The following is a 22,611-nucleotide window of genomic DNA, read 5'->3' on the forward strand; positions in this document are numbered from 1 at the left end:
CCAACCCTAAGAATGAGGGAGGATCTCTCTCAGCAGGTTTTGTCTGTTCCAAAGGGCATCAACCCCTGCAACCTTGGAGTGTGGCAGCACCCCAGCCTGTGAGGAAGGTGGGGGTGCCTGAGAATCCCTCTGGATGTGGAGAGGCATGTCTGCTCCACACCCACCCAGGGAGCACAACACCAGCTCCCCGAACCTGGGGGACACCATACCAACCCCTACAAGCAGTGGTGTGATTCCCGACCAGCCACTCTATCGCGTTCAATGCCCACTCGAGACACCCAGCCCATCAGAGGTGACACAGGACTCACACCCCCGACTACTGGAGGCCAAATCATCTCTAGCACATTGTGTGTTCACACCCAAGGGGGTCCCTTCCTACACATGCCCTCTGGAGCCCACTGACACAGGTGGTGAGAGGGGGACTGTCACATCACAGAAAGCCACCATACTGCAGGCTCCTACCATGTCCTTGTCATTGATTGAGGTGTCATAGTGCACAGGATGGTTGGCGTGGACCTGCTTCAGTCTCTCAAGCAGGGTCTCTTCCAAGGTCTCTCTATCCTTTGCTTGATGAACTGGAAGGCCATCTTGCTCCTGATGCTGATGAGGACGGGGCTGGGCAGCAAACTGGTGTCCTCCATCTTCTCCATGCACACTACCTGATGCAAAAGACGGCACATGAAGGGGAGGTGCTGGAGAATGGAACTGACTAATTACGCTCTGTACATGTTCCAATATGGAACAATGAATCCCACTGTTATGTATAATTGCAAGGCACTAATAAAAAGATTTGAATCACAGTAAGTACTGCAAAAAAGAAGGAAGGCAGGCCTCCACGAAATGCTCAGAAGTTAATCTAACATGGAATAATGGCAACAAGGACCTGATATAAAGGTTGAAAAGTGTGCAAGGGAGCATCAATAACAATCACCAAAAGGCAGAAGTAACCCAAACTTCCATGCACAGATGAATGGATAAGAGAACTGTGGTTTAGGCTACCATGGAATATTACTCAGACTTCCAAAGGAAGGGAATTCTAACAGATAAAGGTGGATCAACATTAAGGACATTGTGTAGTGGAAGAAAAAGTCACAAAATGACTATGCTGTAGGATTCCACTTACAAATTGGTTACAAGGTAAATTTCATGCTATGCATAATTCCAAAATCAATTTTTAGGTATGTAGGTCATCATGTCAATTTCTTGCTCCACTGATAATAATGCTTGCAAAATGAAGACATCCATTGGAGAAGGAGGGGATAGATCTGGGAAATCATATGAGGAAAAACACTGAGTTTCTAACCAATCAGGCTCAGGACCTATGCTGTGAGAAACGAGACCCCAGAGGTCTTGATGTGTAACAGCTGTGGTACCCCCTCAGCAGAGATGCCTGAGATCCAGGACCACACTGCTTGCATTCAGAAGCAAACTCAGGTTGCCCACAGTCCCGTTTCCAATGAGAGAATCACAGAGTTATAGGAGGGACCTGATCCTAACATAAGGAGGCATTTTTAAATCTTTTACAAGTTCCACGAGAGTATAAATGCCAATTTGCCCCCTATTCTCTAAAGGTGAAGCTTTTTATAGTTTGTCTTTTTTTTGTCTTTTTTTTTTGGCAACAAAAGGGGAGGATCCCTTCCTAAAGAGCTGTAGGAAAAGCTTGAATTGTGAGGCATGTACTTTTGAATGACAGCTTTATCAACAGTGTGGGGCTAGTGTATGTTGTTCTTACCATCCCTTCTAGGCAACCTTTGGTTGCCATAGCAACAAGAGCAAAAAGGAAGGCTGAAGGGGTAATGGCGTAATTCAGCCCACACTTCCCTCCTGGAGCCTGGCCATCAGATGGCCCAAGTTGCTCTGGTTGGGATATAGTTGGAGTGTGTCCCCCGAAAGTTCTTGTGTTGAAAGCTTGATCCCCAATGGGGCAGCATTAAACAGTCGTGGAACCTTAAGAGCTGAGGTCTAGTAGGGGATGGATGTGTCACTGGAAGAAGAGCCCTCAGTAGGGATTATGGGACCTGGTTCGTTCCCACAACAGGGATTGTTACAAAGAATGGTCCCTCCCCATTCTCTGGCTTCCTGTCTTCACACATGATGTTTCCATCTACTCATGCTCCTGCCATGGGGGCACTGTCCACCACAACACCCTCACTGGTGCTCACCCAACACCATGTTCTTGAGCCTCAGGACTGGGAGTTAATTAAGCCTTTTCTTAATTTTTTTGGTTAATAAGTAAACCTGGCATCATGGATTTTGTTGTAGTAACAGAAAATGGGCTCAACCACATGGGTTAAAAGATGAAACGGTGCATCAAAGTGTGCACAGCAAGTCAAGCAGAGGGGAGAGGCAGTGTGTACCTCTCTGAGCGGAAGGACAACATCGTAGCAGTCATCTTCTCTGCTGGCAAAGCAGGTGGAGCTGTCAGAGGAAATCATGCATCCTGTAGTGTGGAACTGACTGAAAGGCGTCCAGAGGAGCAGTCCACCACAGTGTGCAGCTTCTCCTTTCTTGGTAGCCTGAAAAAGATTCAAAACAGCTCCTTCTCTGCTTGGGTTTCAAGGTCCCTGGTGAGAGGTGGGGGAGTTCAAGATACGGAAAGGTCAACAGACACGAGATTGAAAAGAAAACACTTTTGAACTTGCTGGCACAACGTGATAGTTTAGTGACTGAAATAAAAAAAAGTCATGCCCCTCCAGAGCCTGTGAGCCCCACGGTCCATCCATCCATTCAGTTGCCCTTCCAACCAAGTGCAAGGAGCAGAGCCCGCTGTCACCACCAGCAAGAAATTCATAAACTCATGAACTCAAATAAGTATTCCATCCTGGTTTGAATAACTGAGAAGTACTCCAAAAATGGCAGCAAAGGCCATGTGTGGAGAAGTTAGATGATAAGCAGGGTGAGCATCGGTGAGACATGGGGAAGGTGGAGCCCTTGCACGGTGCTTGTGGAAGGCCAACTGACACTCTCACCTTGGCAAAGAGCCAGAAGCCCTCAAACATTGAAAGTGGACCTAGTGTTTACCCAGACATTCCCTCCCAGGTGAATGCAACAAACAGACCTGAGCACTGTTGTCCACTAACTGGCACCAAACACAGCAGCAGATTCATAGTCGAAGGTGGAAACTACCCCATGTCCACCAGTTGATCAATGGACACAGCAAATGTGGCACATGCCCTCAAGCAGGGTAGATAGTACTCAGCCATCAACAGAAAGTGTGCATGGACAGAGCTGGAAACCTCAGGCTGAGTGAAAGAAGCCAGACACAAAGACCACAACGTGCCAGGTTCATTTACATGAAATGTCCGCACAGGAGGCTGACAGACAGAAATAAGGAGTGGCTGCTCATTAATGTGAGGCTTCTTGGGAGGGTAATAAAAGGTTCCGTGGCTGTGGTGATGATTGTGTGGTCCTGTGAATATTGTAAAACCTCAATTACCCATTGAAAGTCTTAACTGTTCAGATGTGAATAAGCGAAAAGGAGCCTGACTTTTCTCCAGAGGAGTACCAGGGAGCCAGGGAAAGGCAAGTGCACTGTGCCAAGTACACACACTGAATCACACATAATTTCCTACGTTCGTATAGGAATATACGCCTGGTGTAGCTCCACATCTTGTACAACCACAAGAAGGGAAGCTGTACTCCATGGATGTAGGACATGTCAAATTACACATGACAGTCAAGTATATCTACAAAGAACAAAGAAAAAGAAGTTCACATAGTGCAAGAATGGAAGGTGATGTCCCAGAAGGGGATCACAAGGTCCCTGAGAGTCAACAATGCCCAACACACTTACATTTAACTCTAAAAATTTTGCTGTCAACATGCTGAGAGTAGAAAGGTGGAAACCAGAGGCCAGAGAGGTTGGCTCAGGAGCTCTGAACCAGTGAGAGAAGGAGCAGGAAGTTCCGGGGTGCTGCTGCAGAGCAAGTGACTACAGGTGCCAATCCCACACGAAATTCTTCAGCCTGCCAAATAAAAGGATTTAGGGACCAGGAAACAAAAACAATGATCAGAGCCCCAAGAGTCTCTTTAGTAAGGAAGAGATACGCGCTGTCCATCTTCCAAAAGAACTATCACACATCAGAGTTGACCCAACACCACATGGAGTTGAATTTGGGAACAAAGAAAAAAGGAAACCTATAAAGAGCATTTTCTTTTTGTGCCTTTTGTGGCAACATGTGAACAGTTAGAACTACATGCACACAGCTGAAAGGGACGGGAAGTCATTCTGAATACATGAAAACCCCAAAAATGCTGCTGTTCAAGGACCACCACTGAGAAAGATGCACCCCCACCAGACAGTGAGAAGAAAGAGCATGTCTTAAGGAGGAAGAGATCTGCTGTTTTCAAGATGAGTTTCCTTGTATTACCACTGAACACTAGACCTCATGGTTTTGAATGAATTCACTACAGGTTGAGTTGGCCTCATTCAAAATGCTTGGGACCAGAAGAGTTTCAATTTTCAGAGTTTTTCAGATTTTACAAGATCTATGTAAACTTTAGCAGTTGAGCATCCCTAATTAAAAAATCTAAATAAAAACTGCTCCAAAATTCGGTTACAAAACAAGAGTTTCAGATGCTGAGGTACTAAACTACCTCATGAGCAAAGGCATTATAGCTATGGTTTACTCATCTCCTTGGATATTTTAAAGAAATGTCAATAAAAAAAAATAAAGGAATGTTAAAACAGATAAACAATTTTGAAGTAAAAGATTAAAGCTGTTTTTAAGATTAAACATAGGAATATATGATTTGGCTATTCCATTTCTGGGTAAAAATACTCGATAGAATCGGAAGCAGGTGTCAGAGAAATTAGTGTGCCCAGTTCACGAAAGCATTGTTCACAATAGCCAGAAGGTGAAAGCAAAATAAGCATGCATGGACAGATGGGTGGATAAACACAGTGGGGTATGTACATACGATGGATTATGATTCAGCCCTGAAAAGAAAGGACATTCTGACACATGCTGTGACAGAGATGAACCTTGAGGACATTATATTAAGCGAAATAAGCCCAAAGCAAAACATTCAGTGTTGTCTACTTACGTGAGGGATCCAGCTGATTCCACAAAGACAGCAGAATGGTGGTTGTGAGGCAAGGTTGAACAGGGTGATAGTGTCTAGTAGGTAGACTTTTAGTTTAATCAAGTCAGAAGAGTTCTGGAATGGGCAGTGAGGATGGTCATGTATCAGTGTGAACATACTTAATGCCACTGAACTGCATGCCTGAAAATGGGGAGGTCTGTGTTACATAAACTTCAAAGTAAAGAAAAAAAAAAAAAACCTGTTTAATGACTAGTAGTATTTGATCAGTCCTGATTCTGTAAGTATGTCAAAAATTGAATCCAGGACAGTACTCTGTGGTCTCTCATAGGATCTTTAATAACGGTTTACCTTGACATCAGATCTGTGGTTAGTTACCCAGTTATGATCTGCAAACCTGAAATCAAATTCCAACTCAAACACCGGGTTTGAACTTCAGATGATAAAGCTGAATTCCTTAGTGACACTGCAAGCAACTAGCCTGACAGTCTCCATGACTGGTGTCACCATGGACAAAATTATACAAAATACTGACTTACTCTATTGATGACAAAGGTATCGAAATCAGTTCAGCTGCCCTGAAAACATTTTTTACCATGTGATTTAAGATGAAAAGATGAAAAGATGAGGACTTGGTGTAGCTTGGTGGTAGAGCCCTGGTCTCGCATGCATAAAGACCTGGGTTCAACCCCAGCACCACCAGAAAACCAAAAAAAGGTTTCTATACAAATACCATGCCATTTTATGACAGAAACTTGAGCATTCATGGGGTTTGCTATGCACACAGGCCCTCGAACCAATGCCCAGGGACACAGCGAATACCTCATAACCAAAAGGTGCTAAGCAAAGCACACAAATAGGTCAAGCAGCTGAGGGACACCATGGGACTGAAGTTCTACCTCTTGGTGATCTGGCTTGGCTCCTGCACATCTGGCTCCAGACCTCATTATCCAGCAGCCTCCACAGCATCACATCTACCAGCTGCTCCATGATCTTCAAGACGGCATCCAGGATCAGAAACATGGAGGAGTCACGCTCCTTATTCTGTGTGGTGATCCGAATGGTGTCGGCCACAAAGACATTGGCTGTCCTTTCCAATTTCTGGATATCAACCCAAGGTATTACAAGTTGAACTGAAAGAGAAAAGATGCAAAATCAGATCCCCCATAAAGTGGGAGCCAAACTTCAAGCATCAGCAAATAACAATCCAACGTTCTATTTGTTTCTTTTAAGCTAAAATGCAAAAGTCTCAAAGCCTGTGCAGGGGAAGAGTACACAACTGCCTGACAGCTGCTGGTGAAACCCAACTCATGGGCCAAGGGTTTTCTTAAAGATTGAAGTGTCATCTCCCAGGTTGCTGGCTACTGCATACTTTCAAGGACCAACATTTTGCAATCCAATAGCATACATCTTCAAGAATATTTCAACACTCATGCAAAAGTTTCTGAATCACACAAAATCTACTTTCAAAAACAGCACTCACACATTAAGGTAGAAGAAAAAGGAGTGTGCAAGAGGGTTATTCATTTCTCGTTCACAGAAGCGGGCTGAGCATCGAGTCTGTGTCACATGACTCTTATTATGCTTTGAAGACACTACAAGCAGATTCTATTAAATGCTAAGTTAATACAGTACAGTCAGGCACAGTGTATGTGCACCTCCGAGCTACCTGCAAGCCTGAGGCAGGTGGGTGTCTTGATCCCAGGGTTTTAGTTCCAGCCTGGGCAACAAAGCAAGACTTTCACTTTAGAAAAAGAAAGCAGGTGCTGGGACATAGCTCAGTAGCAGAGCACTTGCCTAGCATGTGTGAAGCCCTGGGTTTGATTCCCAGCACTGCCCGAAAGACAGCCAGGTGCTGTGGCACCCACCTTTAGTGCCAGTGACCCAGGAGGCTGGAGGATCCCTCCTTGCTAGCGAGGTAACTTAGCTAGTCCTTGTCTCAAAAAGCAAGTTTGGGATGGGGGGCAGGGCTCAACAGTTAAGTGCTCTGGCTTCAATCCTCAGTAATACTGCTACTAATAAAGATAATATAAAATAGTGCAGGTGATACATTTTTAAACAAACATGCTAGTCCCAGATTTTTTTTGGGGGGGTGTACCAGGGATTAAAGTCAGGGGCACTTGGCTACTGAGCCTCATCCCCAGCCTAATTTTCTATTTTATTTAGAGACAGGTCTCACTGAGTTGCTCAGTGCCTCGCCTTTGCTGAGGCTACCTTTCAACTTGCTATCCTTCTGTCTCAGTCTCCTGGGACACTGTAATTACAGGCATGCACCACTATACGCATCTGAGAATTAGTGTGGATACAATGATAGGCAGTAGGCTAATGCAGAAGAAACCCGGAGAAGATAAAATCATATATGTTAGCCGATTCCTCATACAGATAACAAGTAGAAAAACATGATCGAATATTAGCAATAATTAATTTTTTCCAAGTATCATCATCCTAACACAATTAGGTTTAGTGACAATCCTTAGTGTTCCAAATGAAATCATTTCCTTTTCACCTCAGAGAATGAATGTCATATTGTAACATTTCCTTCCACTTATTCAGCCATAGCATTTTCAATGACTTTAGAATTGTAAACAGCCTCATTACTATGTCAGGACTGGGACTACTCTTTACCAGCTATGCCAGCTCTTCTGCCCACACTAGTTTCATCTACACTGCCTACTTGAGTTCATTAAGTGACTGCTCTGTGGAATGCCCTGCACTTAAGCAGCACAAATAGGAAAAACTACACTACAAGCAAATAAGCAACACCAACTTGGCAGAACCCAGCCCAGAAACAGACATGGTGTACATTATAAGGGGACAAGGAAGGCATGGTGGACGTGACCAATCTGAACTGGGTATTGAAGGAGAAACAGGAGTTTCTAAAGAGGCTAAGGAGAGAAGGGAAAGCATTTGAAAAAGCGTTCATTTGGGTAAGCATTTCAGAAAGAAGGATGGCCAAGGTTAGGCTGGGGCTCATTCCAAGCATGGTCAGGAGAGGACTGGGCACACAGGGCAGGATACTGAGGCATCAGAAGGGAGTCTGGTGAGACAGAAAGAGAAAACAGCATGTGCAGGAGGCTGGCCACAGCAGATATTCAGAATGAGGCCTCCCACTGGCTGCACATGGAGAATAAATGAAGAAAACCACACATATGTGTGCATCTCCCATGCCACCCAGCACAGGCTCTTGAAATGGCTTCTGAAAGTGCTTTCAATGGCAATGGCTTTTGAAACCTTGAACACACAACTGACACCTGCTGTGTTGCCTTTTCCTGTGGGAATGCCAGTACTGAGGACAGTGCCCACTGCTGGTGCGATGTCATAAATTATTTCTGGATTTGAAGTGGACCCAGGTAAAGTGTTCTGCATATACAACAGTCATGATGTTCAAGGATGGGTGTTTTCAAAGATGTCCTTCTGCATTAAGAAGCAGAAGTACATGCTACTCCTATAGAAATATTCACCCATCAGATATGATACTGTATCTTCAACATAATCTATGGTAGTAAAAGGTATTGAGTAGCTATTTAAATAAGTTACACAGATATGCTCCTGAAGGTAGCAGAAAAATGAATTGTCTCCAGAAAACAAGCAAAAAAAAAAAAATCAAGCTCCTTTGTTGTAGCATGTATACTTCAACTTAATTATCTGCACAAATCATTTGGAAACTAATCCAGTATCACCTGCTGTCTTCTCAACCACCCACTTAAATCTTTTGCTGTGGGATTTAACCTTTAATGGCTTCTCTAGGGAGCCATGCCAATCAACCCCAGGGCCAACTTTATCTTGAAGGACCAAATATTGCAGATGCTGGCACTGGGCTCACATGACTTCATTGACCAGGAGAAGGGGTAGAAGCAGAGGTGGTTGATGCTGATGTACAGACAGCATTGGCGGGGCACCCAGCCGATGCTGATGTACAGACAGCATTGGCGGGGCACCCAGCCCTTACAGCAGCAGCCAGAGCAGTAGGTGACCACCTTCTCTGCCTCGAGGAGGACGAACCTGGCCTCCAACGTCACCAACACTTCTCAGAACATCCTGGGCTCCCCTTTCTGCTCAGCAAGCCTGCTGCTGCTCTCTTAAACTCTTAAGCAATCAGACCCTGACTCACAAGAGACAGGGCCTTCATCCAGGGAGCTGGGCAAAGGGAAGGAAGACAGCACAAGGCACAGGAAGCAGGAAGGACAGATGCACCCAGGCACTTAAGGAATCGCTGTTGTTTCCACGACAACCACTCCTGTCCACTACCCTGAAACAGCCACAGCCAGAGGGGAGGAAAAAAGGCAGAGATCAATTAACCATCACAAGGTTGCAAAACACAAAGAAAAGTCTCTCAGTCACTTACTGACCATGAAGCTGTGGCTGATTCAGCTGACTTCTAAGGTTTTGAGAATTTTAATTCACAATTATTTCCCAAATCCTCCCTACACTCATGGTACAGTTTGGATCTTCAATGCCTCCCCAAGGTCCATGTGTTAAAGGCCTGATTCCCAGCTAGTGTATTGGGAGGTGATGGAACTGCACAAGGAGGGGTCTGGCGGGAGGTCCTTGGATGACTGGGGGCGTGCCCTTGAAGAGGACAGTGGGACCCCAGCCCCTTCCTCTCTGCTCCCTGCCTCGACATGAGTTGAACACTTTTCTTCTGCCATAAGCCGCTGCCTTGATGTGCTGTCCCATCACAGGCTCACAAGCAAGGGGGCCAATCAGTCACGGACTGGAGCCTCCAGAACTGGGAGCCAAACCAACCTTCCCTAAGTCAGTCAATCAGGTATTTGTGACAGCGATGAAAAGCGAACCAACACAAGAGATACAAAACCCAGTGACTGGCTCTGGTGTGGGAACTCACATCAGCCCCGAAGAACTACGCAACTAGGACCTAAGAGTCTCTTTAAAACATGAAAGAATATCTTCATTAGGTTCAAAAAGGTCAGTATAAAGCCAACTGCAGGATCTGGAGAAGACTAATGACATGCACCACCACTGTCCACTCTGTACTTGTTCAAGGTGGAAGGGAGGACCCTGGCCAAGCTTCTAGAGGGTGGAAGTACTCCTAAATCCCTGGGGAGTGCGGGAAACAGCAGAGGGCACAATCTGACACTGCAACTCTTTTGTCAACCACCACCAAGAAGGGACCTTTGTGATCTGTGGTGGTGACAGAAGAGACTAGAATAAAAGCTGTGGTTCATTTCTCAAGGGTGATAGTCTGTCGTTACCTGTCCTTTTCTTTTTCTTAACATTTTAATTTGTGTTTTATATGACTGTCTTATGAGAGCCTATGTTTCCTAAGATGAGGCTGTTTTCTCAGGGGTGTTACCAAATCCTCACTGTATAAGTCCTTTTAGAAATGAAACCTGGGCACTCACATTAAAATAATCTAATCATACTTACTATAAAATAAACCTCAGTGCTGGTGAAGTGTACTGTTTTCTTCATTATTTATCAGGCTCTAGAGCCGACTGGCATGACGGAGAACAGGATTCAGTGGCACCAAGCAGACATGATGGTGGCCATAGGGCCTCCCAACTGTCATGGCTGCATGTCTGGTCCCAGGAAGAGCTGAAGCAGAGTGATTTTTCAAGTTTTATGGAGCAGCCAAGGGCCCAGGAAAGGTCCAACTCTCACACCCTGTGGATCTGGCCCGAGGAGTGGGGAGAACAAAGGCCACAATGTGCTCTCGCTCCCCAGCACTGCCTCCTCAGTTTTCCTTTCTTCCTTCCTTTCATTTTTAGGGCATACTAGCTTTGAAGTGTCACAGATCAAAACTGTCACCCCCAAACATGCCACTTCAGCATAAGGATAACTGAGCCAGATAACTGAGAAACAAAAAAGACGGGGTACCAGAAAGACTGTCTGCCCTGCCCCATCTGCCTTGAGTTAAGGAGGGACTCTCCATCTGCACAGGTGTTTCCCCCTCTGTCCTGGGAAGACACCTTTGACCTCTTGATCTCAGCAGCATGAGGGGCTCACAGAGCCTCTTGGAGAGAGCCCTACCCTGCCATTAGTTTCCCCCATGTTTACCTTCCCGACCCTGCACCACCCCAGAAGATGGACCCCTTTTCCTGTAACTTCAGTCCTCACTCAACTGGTTGCTTTCCCTTAAGGTACTGTGCAAGGTCGATTCTAACCACCCTACCAGTTACATGGCTGAGTTTCTGCCACTTGTATACACTCTGAGTGCATTCATATCAACTCTTTCTCTCTTGCTCATCTGTTGCATAGCGATGTCATTTCCAGGGCCTCAACTACAGAACCTAGGGAGAGGACACTTTTCCTTCTCCTACAGAAGGGTTTCAGGAAACAGCATAGCAGAAATCAATTTCCTTCCTCCCAAGCAAGGGAAATACCTCAAGAAAAGAACCACTACAGTTCACGTTAGGCCAAGAGAGGCAGGTCAAGTGTTGCTGATGCTCAGTCCCATCTGATACAGGACACCGAGGCACAGTTCATCGGCAAGGATGAGGGGTGTCCCGAGAGCTGTGTGTGTCTTTTACCATAGCCCATGTCAGCTCTGACCCCACAGGTAAGAGTTCATGCCCTGGCTGCCAAGCACTGGATGGTCTCGGTCACCCCTGCTCTTCACTCATCCTGCTCACATCCCCTAGTCCCCAAATGCAAAAGACTGCTTCTCTTGCTTGCTCTAAAATCAAAAATTCACTTTGACACCCCTTACGAAAAGCTGGAAGTCTTCAAGTTTGTTTTCAAAAAAACAAAATCCATGGTCTGGGATATTCACAACAGTTCTATTAGTGCATTCTACTTATACACAGTAGTGGGGTTCACTCTAACATCATCATACAGGCATGGAATAGAATGAGCTCCATTTCCCTCCCCTGGGCTGCCTACTTTAGTGGGCTCTCTACTACGCATTTGGTCTTTAATTAGTGCTTCATAGGTATGCATCAAAGATGGAATTCACTGTCGTATATTCATGTATGTATACAGCACTATTTTGACAATTTCTTTCCACACTGGGGATCCTTTGAATAGAGGAAATGAACTGAGGGTGAGGAAGGAGGAAAAGGAAGCGGGAGGAAAGATGAATGGCTTTGGGGAGGTTTTATCCCAAGGGAAGAAAACTGTACTGCAGGCTTATATGTTCAAGTATGTAAGGAGAGTTCACTGTAGAACAAGGAAACATGTCCCTCCCCAACAGGATCTTAAAGCACCAATCACCATCATGTCCTTGCAAGGACACCAGTTATGTAACAATGTAACTGGCAGCAGGTATCGACAAATACCTCCCAAGATTCCTCTCCTGCCTTCTCACACCTTAACTGGCTGTAACTCCATTTAATTAACATCTGCAGAACAAACATCCACTATTGGGACCAGAGCTCTAGGTCCAATGTGGTGACAAATGTTACAGCTAAAGAGAAAATGAGTCAGGAATAACTAATTTGAGGGAGACAATAATATGTTGCTCTGCAAAAACAGAAATCTTAACATTATGGTATCCCATGAGAAAAAAAAAAGGATGATTATATCTGTAAAAGATAACAGGAATTAGGCCTGAGGATGAAGCACCACCCTCTTTTTTTCCTAAATTTCAGGTGTATCTTTATGTGCTGCAAAGACTGACAGGTGACAAATTGAACTAATTTGCCTTTGCACATTAATTCAAAAAGTGTAATCGGACTGGTGAAGACTGTGGGTACATGGCAGAGTTCAAAATGTCATGAAGAGTCACCCCAGATAGGGAGAAAGGTAGAGATCAAAGGGCCTACCTTCACCTTTCCCTTGACAAAGCTGGCCATGTCGTCTTTATAATCAAACACAGAGTATGGAGGAGATTCTGTCCCAGCCACTTCCAGTGCTGGTTGATTTCCTCTAATGTGGTACCTGGATCAGAATAGAGAGAGAGTGAAAAACAAGAGTCATCGTTTTGCTAACATTAAGTCCCTGTGTTAATGTTCTGCAAACATCCTGTGCCAGGGTTCTCACACCCAAGCCACAGTTTGTCACTGAAAGCTGGCACTCTCCACTGGTGCCACAGTCTCTCCCGCCACTGCACTGGGACTTACAAACTTCAGTCCCATGACCACTTAGGCTAGCTCACCAAGCAGGAAAACCTTGGAACTGTCCTGTGACCACCCTGCACACCTTGATCATGTGCAGAGCACCTACCACACAAGTATTAGAAGCATTTGCAATGGTACAGCTGTTCCAGCATGGAACACAGACCAAGTGGCAGACAATTCTCAAGAGTCTCACTTAGTGTCTCCTGGGAGAAGAGAGGCCCGTGGAGAAGTACCAAAGTCACGTTCAAAGGGGAAGAACCTCCTGGGAAGGTCCTCACAAGGATGTTGTCACTGCAACAGGCACTGGTTGACCGACAAGCAACAGCCAGAAATTTCCCAGGTTTACAAATGGACACTTCATACCATTTACAGCAATATTGAGATTGCTATCAAAAAAACCTGTATTTAATACCTAATCCATTAAGTATCACAGCTTAGCCTAATCTCCTATCAACACATTCAGAGCACACCCATTACCCTGCAGTTGGGCAAAACCATCCAATACAAAGCCTATGTATTATAAAGTGTTGAAGAGCTCACATAATTTATTGCATACTATGCTGAAGTGAAAAGTCCAAGGTTTCTACGGCTATGCTTCCACATGACCGAGAAGTCCAAAAATTGTGAAGTCTGACCACGCAAAGTCAGGGGGCCATTTGGATACATCACTTTCCTTTGCCTTACAAATCTTCAACAGGGGCCTCGGTCACCTTTTTGCATGCTTCCCCACTATCTACCCACCATGCTTTACTGGGCACTGACTACATGCCCAATGCTGTCCTGGGCACAGGAAGGAAAGCAGCCAGAGAGACACTGGAACTTTTACTTCCTTGAGGGAGGCAGGAAAAAAGAAGTGACCTGAGTGCCAGCAGGGAGTCAGCACAACGGATGTCTGAGCTCTAGCCTGAAGGACTGGGCATGTTCCTCTGTCTACAACCCCAAGCCACTCAGTCATTGCTCACAACTTCTCTCTCTGCCTAAAGTGAGGTACCTTTACGAAGCCTGGAGAGACTTTGGTCCATGTGAAATTAAAATAGTAATAACAACTTGTCTCCCTTCCTATCTGTTATCCACAGATCTTTTGCCAAATAACACAGTTAACCCATGAAGTAGTTTAACTCTCTCTTCCACCTAGTTTAAAAGAAAAAAGTGCTCTTAAAGGCCCCCCTCTACTTCCCTGTCCTGTCACACAGGACCCTGGAAAAGACAGGGATCATCCTCACAGGCCGCTCTTCCCATTCCTACTCTTGAGCTGGTTCCACCCAGGGTCGTTCCTACCCTTTTTGTTTGTACTTTATTGGACACTCACATTCCTGGGCAGGGATCCTTTCTCAATGCTCAGCACACAACCAAGTATGAGGGTGAGTCAACGACATGCAAGACGCCCAAGTAATGCCTGCACAAGTACAAATATCTCAGTTAACAGCACAATCCTCACACCAGAACATACCCATGCCTCCCATCCTCACTCCCCACAAGAGAACCCTGAGGGCAGGACAATGGTAGAAAACAAGCCAGGCAAACCTGACCTGTGTCGACCCGAGGAAAACTTCCTCAGCACCCGGCAGCCCAGTGATACAGTCTCTTGGCACAGACGTGCAACCTGGGGTGGAGACTGCCCAAGTCAGACACAGCCCTTGCACTTTGCCCCCGGGTATTACCACACACGCACACAACTGGGAAAACCCTGTTAATCAGACACCAAGACGGTAAAGGAAAGGGCCACTTTATACCCAACAACATGTGAGTGCCCTGAAACACACCCCTCAGAAGCCTGGCTCACTCACGCTCATAGCTCAGTGTGCTTTCAATCACTAAGAAAGAGACAGACATGTGGAGGAGAGCCAGAGCTTCTGAAATCAGGTGAGGCTCCCCAGGCATTACCTGCAAGCACACCAACAAGCAGATGCTCTGCATGCTCAGAACTCAGGATCTGGAACATTCCAATGGGAACAAGACTCACCAGTGGCTATGGCCCAGTGAACATTGCATCCATCCAGGAACTCTCCACATGCTATGGGAGAGTACACCTGTGCACTGGGAACTTGAAGTGGAACTCGAAAGGGAGCGACCTCAGTGTTGGAATCCAGCACTGCCTCCAGAGCACCCACCAGGCCACGTATAAGGCAAAAGAGAAGCAAACACACCTGTGAGCTCAGGGACATGCAAACCAGCAGCCAGTGTGCAGCTGCCACTCCCACATGCAGAAGCAGCATGGTCACTGGTGAGAGCCCAGGCACAACCTCAAAATCCTGCAGAGTCAGAGCTCCAGGGGGCCCAGAGCTCTAGCTTCCTCACACCCATTTCCCCAGCATCTGCTGTTGGAGTTAGACTGCCCGATTGGAACCCCAGCTCTACCACTTTCAAGCTGTGTGTCCTTGGGAAAGTTACCTGATTTCTCTGTGCCCTGGTCTCTTTGGACGATAAAGCAACCACGATATGCCTCCAAGGGTAATTATGGAAATTAAGTCATCATTCAAAGTACCTAGACTATTGCCAGACCCTTCAAGCACCAGGTAAGTGTCGCCCGTTAGGATCCTCATCATATCCACATCTCACATGGAAGAATAATCCCTTTCTACTCCAGAAAGTTACCCTGAGAAATATGACAACACATCCAAGACCCCGCAGGACAGAAGGCACATGTAGCAGGTGAAGGATTGGCATTCTGCTGTGATGAATGGCATCCTGAATCAATGGCAGGTGAACAAACCCAATCCCTCCTCCCTGGAGGAGCTGAAGCCCTACACCTTCCTTTGCCCATGCTCCTTCACTACTAGGCCCTGAGAGGGCCCTGAGTGACCTGAGGAGTTTATTTTGGTTTAAGACCCCAATGTTAAAGGAAGTTGAATCATTAAGGAGTATGTCACCGACCTGCCACCCCATCACCCCAGAGTGTGCAGCATGTTTCACACCAGCAGGGACATGTGCCAACACAACAGAGCACCCCACAATTCAGAAAGTTAACGCTAGGACATTCCTACCCTCTGCTCCTCAGATCCCGCCAGTTTCCAAGTGCCTCACAAACCCATCCTAAGGGGAATAAACATGCTGTGACTCGGAAATGCATGGGCTGTATCCATTTGCTCCTCCCGCCTTGGCAGCAGGGCACTCTGTCACTGGACGGCCCTCATGATCGCAGGCTGACTGGGGCCTGCCACATATCACAGAGGACTAGGGCACATCCCCAGGAAAAGATCCAAATTCAAAACTGTATATATGGGGACTTGGGCTGGGGATCAGTGGCACAGAACCTGTCTGGCATGTGGGAGGCACTGGGTTGCATTCTCAACACCCTATGAAAGGGAACAAATAAAGGTCTATTAACATCCAAAAAAATTATTTTAAAAAAATGCTTGTATGGTTTCTACTGATCACAGGTTGCTTTTGTACCACTGTAGAAACAAAGGCACTAATCCAGCCCACAGGAGTTGAGAACTGCTTGTCTTATGACTCTGCCACATTGGACCTGTTCAGAATCACCCACTGCCTTGAGCCGTCACATCTCCCAACACACCTTTGACTTTCGTGAGCTTGATGGCTTCAAAGATTACTGGCCAGTTCTTCAGTTTTGGCTTGCCTGATGCTGATTGGATTCTCTGGCCAGCCTCACAGAAGGAATGCTATGCATCACATCCTCTCAGGTGGACAGAATTTCAACTTGTTCCACTCCTGGTGATGTTCACTTGGTCTCTTAAGTTAGTGGCTGCTTGGGCTCTGCACCATGAACTTATTCCTTTTTCCCTTGTAACTCACAAGCCTCCTAGAGACAAAAAATGAAGTTATATAAATTTCCCATTCCTCAAACTTTCAATTTATTCACTTTTATCAGTATGGTCTCATCTTTTCTGCTTTTCTTCAAAGATTAAGAATTCATTACTATTATTTACTCGGATGATTTAATTGTCCCAGGTTTGGCAGCTAGGAATCCCTTCAAGCTGGGTTCTGTGTCCTTTGGACATGTACTCATGGTTTTTCATAGTCTCTGCCACAATAAAATATTCCAACATTGTCTCATACTTTCCCTGCACCAGCCCAGAAATGGGACATTTTTCCCAGAAATTCTATTTCTTTTCAAGAGGATTGCTACACAAAAGCCACCTGGCATTCTACTGGCTTGGGAGGCTGAGGCAGGAGGATTGTGAATTCAATGACTGCCTCAGCAACTTAGCAAAACCGTGGCTCAAAATAAAAAAATAAAAAGGGCTGGGGATGTGGATCAGTGGGTATGTGGCCCTAGGTTCCATCCCTGCTATACAATAAAAATAAAAAGCTGGTATCTGGAAGCTCATTGGTAACCAGGTCTGTGTGTTTAGGTAGGACTCAAGTATTTGCACACAGGCATACATATCTCTAATGCAATGTGTGTATTTATACATAATCTACATACAGAGAAACTGAGTTCACACTGATGCCTCCTGTGACCCACTCCCCGTGTTCATTCTTCTTTCCTTGTTCACAGCTCTCTTCTCCAACAGAGGAGCCCAGCCTCCACCACCCTTGATAGACTTACTTGCACATCAACCCTCTCTTGCTCCCAACCTCCACACCCAAGAGATACCCTGCTCACCCTGTGCAACCTCTTCCTTGATGACTGGCACCTACACCACCCTTACCTGCCCTACGGGATGACTTTCCCCAGCAGAAGGAAGGACATGTGTGGTTTTACAGCAATTATTCTTTGGCTAGTCCCCTGACCCTTTAAGGGTTTGTTATTTGGTGTCAGACGATGGAGCAGGGACAGGAAGGCTGTCCTGTCTGCTAGATGGAGCGCTGACACTTAATACAGATCCCACAGGCAGCTTAGCAGAGCTCAGTGGAAGAAAAGAGCAGGCTGGGTTAAGGGCACTTAAGGCTGTGTTTTCAAAAGACCGGTGAAATGCCACATTTGTCTAGCAACTATAAAAAATCCTGGTGGAGACACTGAGGAAGACTAGAAAGGAGCCCATCCCAGGAGGCGCTTCTCAGACGTCTCTGACAGAACCCATGCAGACGGTGTAACATCAGACTGGGGGACTCTAGGTGACATGGAATGAAGAGAACAGGGAGGGTGTGCAGCACCTGGACAGTCACAGAGGGGTGCCGAGTTTTGAGGCAGAGTGGGAATTTCTCTCACATGCTTCTGAAAAGGTCAGGAGGTCTGTATCAACCCGGACCCTTCAACTGGTGGGCAGGGGGGCAGAGCAGCAATCAAAAAGCCACAAGGGGACTTCCAGCTTCAGTTCCAGCATGCAAAGAGCTTGGGAAGCACCCCTCCCATAAATACAAGCAGAGGCCAAGCAGACTGCAAATCACAGGCTTTTCTTGGATTCATCGAAGAACTTAGGTCACAGGTCAAAACATAACCCCCAAAGCTAAAGCGGCACAGGTAATCCGAGGGACACAGCTGGGACCTGATCCCCCAGTGCTGAGGTCATAAACTGCAGGACACTTGAGTCCTGAGTCTCACTGTGCGAGGGCCTGTCTGAAAGAGAATAAGAAAGCCCTGGTGCTGTGATCTTAAGGGACCCCAAGGCAGCACAGGTGTTCTCACCAGAACCCCACCAGTTCCCACTGAAAGACCCCAGGGACATCTGCCCAACTCTCTGGACAAGGGAAGAATAAGGCCATGAGGCATCCTCAGGGCCTCACCCCAGCTGGGGAAAGGCCTTCTCTGGCTCCTGTGTCCCCTCTGGCTTTCCTGTCCCCAAAGGCGTGGGAGGAAGTGGCTAGAAAACTCTTGGGAATGTCACAGGCCAGGGTCGCACGTCCACTGATGACTGAGATTGATTGATGAATCTAGGACCCTCCCCCTTCCCAACAGCAAAAGTTCCAGGATAAATGAGAGCACATGACAGCTCAAAGAGCAGGGAGACTGGGAAGTTCTTAACCCAGGGACAGAGGGGAGACACAACCAGGGACATGGAGGAATGTGAGGCCTCTGGTACCTTCAGCTACAGGAAACTGCAAAGAACCAAGTCCCAGCAGAGTACCAAAACACACACGGAAGATGATTTCCTCATTCGTTAGTATTTATTTATATATATGTATAAATAATAAGTTGTTTATATACCATAATAAGTTTTCTCTCTATATATATATAGAAAAACATGCCAGTAGGCAAGAAAATACACATGATTAAAAGATAGGACTGGGGAGATAGCTCAGTCGGTACAGTGTTTGCCTTATAAGCACAAGGCCGTGGGTTTGATCCCCAGAACCCAAAAAGAAAAAGAAAAGATAAAGCATGCATCAAAATGACACACAGATATGACAGATCTCGGTACTTTGAGAGAACGTTTAAAATAAGTGTGATTTATAGGTGAAGGGCTCTATAGAAAAGGTATAGAGTATGGAAGACTAGGTCATGAAAGCAGACAGATGGAAACTCTAAGAAATGAAAAACAAAATAAATAGAAACAAACAAAAATGAAGACTGCCCTTCATGGCTCATCAGTAGATGGGACAGTCAAGAAAACAATCAGTGAACTTGAAGACAGATCAACAGAAACCCCCAAACCCACTGAAAAGCCAAGAGTGAGACAGAGACATAGGAAGTATACAATATCTGACTGATGGGGATAATTCCCAAAGATAGAAGGGCCCCAAACTGGAAAAACAGAAGAAGAGGAAAGCAATCATGTGAAGCAATAATGACCAAGAATTTTCCAAAATTAATGACACACCCCAGATCACATATCCAAGAAGTACAGAGAACACCACGCAGAAAAGTATAAAAAAAAAGGAAAAATATTTACAAATCTACACTGAGGTATATCATATTCTAATTGCAGAAACAAAAAGAAAATCTTTAAAGAAGAGGGAGTGTGAAGCAGACAGCCTAGGAAGAACACGGTAATTATAGCAGACTACTCCAAACATGTGATCAAGGGAGTTGAAATAAGGTGTTGAAAGAAATGAATCACAAACCAATAAATCTAAATGAAGTGAGGATTTGTTTTGGGGGGGATACTTGGTATTGAATCTAGGGGTGCTCTACCACTGAACCACATCCCCAGTTATTTTATTGTTTGTTTCGAGACAGGGATTCAAAAATTGCTGAGGCTGACCTCAAAGATGTAATCTTCCTGCCTCCTTCTAACAAATTGGTAGGATTACCAGCAAGGACCACCATGCCAGGCTGTGTCCAGTGAAATTATCCTTCAAAATTGAAAATGAAAGACTTTCTTGAAAAAGAAAGGAAGTCCATTTCCAGCAGACCTAACCATCACATTCATCAGAGAGAAAGAAAACACATAGGTCAGTAGTTCTAAGCTATGTAAAGAGAAGAAGTGTGTCTCAGGAAATGAATGAGGGTAGATTCAAAGTTCTTATTTTTCCTATCCCTAAGCAATTGAAAAGAAATGTTTGAATGGTTAACAAAAAGTTTATTGAGTGATTGATTACACTATGTAAATAAGTGAAATGGATGACAATATCAGAAAAGATGAGACAGGATCTGGGAATACTATATCTGCATCTAGGCCAAACATGGTGGTGCACACCTACAATCCCAGTGGCTCAGGAGGCTGAGGCAGGAGGATCACAAGTTTAAGGCCAGCCTCAGCAACTCTGAGACCTTGTCTCAAAATAGAGCTACAAATGGACTTGGGATATGACACAGTGCTTAAGCGTCCCTGGGTTCAATCCCAAATACACGAAAAAAAAAATCTACATTTCATGTGAAACAGCATAATATTTGAAGGTAGACACAGACTAATCTGGAAATTATGTTTCAAACCAGAAATATATACTACAAATTCTTTTCAACCTATTGTTGGCAAGCTAACAGATAAATGGCATCACCAAGCATTCAACTGCTAAAGAAGTCAGGAAAGGAGGTTCAAAAGAAAAAGAAGAGAACAAGGAATAGAAAACAGTTACCAACCTGGTAGAGATTCATCTGACAATGCCAACAATCACTTTACATGTGAATGGCCTAAATACACCAACCAAAAACACCCAGGGATTTTCAGAATGGATTGAAGAAAAAAAAAAAGAAGGAAGAAAAGAAAACCAAGCCCACAAGAAACCCATGTCACAGTCACACAAAGGAAAAGGAAAGGGGTGGGGCTAGGGATGTAGCTCAGTGGCAGAGTGCTTGCTTGTATGTCCAACTCCCTGACTTCAATTGTTCACACCACAAGAAATTCCACCAGCAAACAGGATCCACCAACATATAAAAGAAATTATACCTCATGACCAAGTGGGACTTGCTCCAAGTATGCAACAATGGTCCAGCATTCGAAAATTCATCAATATAGAAGTAGGGGGAAGAATCACAAACTTATTCCAATTGATACAAAAGCATTTGACAAAAATGGAACACCCACCCATTCATGATTAAAAGAAAAAAAACATAGCAAATGAGGAATTAAGAACTTGTCTAACTTGATAATATCATTTACCTTCTCGCCCCCAAACCCTACAATTAACATCACACTTACAGAGAAACTCAACACTTTCCTGATAACCAGGAACAAGGTAAAGACAACTTCTCCTATCAGTCCTTTTCAACATCGCACTGAAAGATCCAGCTAATATGCTAAGACAAAAAGAGGAAACAGAAGGTATACAGAGAGAGAAGAGAAATAAAACTCTGTTCAAAGATAACATGCTTTTCTTTAAAAAATAAAGGAAAGAATCAAGGAAAACTTAAGGAACTAAGAAGCACAGCAGAGCTGCAGGGAAGAAGAGTAACACGACAACTGCTTTCCAACACTCCAGCAAAGGCCGGCTGTAACTTGGGCGGGGTGTGGGGGACTCGGAGTAGACACCATTGACAAGCCAGAGAAATGCAGAAGAAAGGAAACAAACCCAAGGCAAGGCCATCCTGACCCCGTGTCTCCCAAGAAATCCCCACCTGAGACTCACCCTGGGCTGGGAGCTGCAAGTCGTCCACCCTGCCCCCCCAAGCCCCTTACCGCTGAGGCCGCTGCGCCCCTCGCCTTACCCGCCACGCTGCTCTAGGATGAAGGAGCCGTTGCTCCTCTTGGTCACCCAGAGTTTCAGGGCGCCCTTCAGCAGCACCTCGTCGGGCTTCTTTCCCTTTCTTCTGGTGCCCCTCTTCACGTAGCCCGGGCCAGGGCCGCACGTGGCCCAGCTCGCTTTGGAGGAGGCTGCGCGGCAGCGGCTGCAAGGGAAACGCAGGCCCGCGGGTGCCCAGCGCTCGCACTTCCGCAAGCGCAGCAAGAGGAGCGCTCCCGGCGAACCCAGCGCAGCCACGCACCGGCCCCGCCCCGCGCACCCCGCGCAGCCCGCCCAGCCGTCCAGGCAGCGTCCGCGGCACCCCCTAGCCCCTCTCAGCCCAGCAGGCTGCAGAGGCGCCTCCCGGGTTTCTGGGTTCCAACCCCCGGCTGGGAGCGACTGGCGCAGGGGTCAGTGAGATCCCAGGCCCGATCCACCCCCGCCACCCCCTTACCGCTGAGGTGACCAATCCCCTCTCTGTGCCGGCGGCGCTGCTGTGGCATCTAGTAGCCGCTGCTCCTCTGGGCCACCCAGAGCTTCAGGGTTCTTCACCAGCACCTCCTTGGGCTTGAGCCACATCCCGGATGATCCGGCTACACTGTGG

The 22,611-nt window shown here is 46.0% G+C and overlaps 1 pseudogene; it reads right to left on the reverse strand.

Annotated features, from left to right (window-relative positions):
• Window positions 1-462: 462 nt before the first annotated feature.
• Window positions 463-22,586, reverse strand: LOC124974331 (TBC1 domain family member 8-like; annotated as a pseudogene).
• Window positions 22,587-22,611: the final 25 nt, after the last annotated feature.

Source organism: Sciurus carolinensis, unplaced genomic scaffold (assembly GCF_902686445.1).
Source record: "Sciurus carolinensis unplaced genomic scaffold, mSciCar1.2, whole genome shotgun sequence".
In the NCBI taxonomy this organism is placed as follows: domain Eukaryota; kingdom Metazoa; phylum Chordata; class Mammalia; order Rodentia; family Sciuridae; genus Sciurus; species Sciurus carolinensis.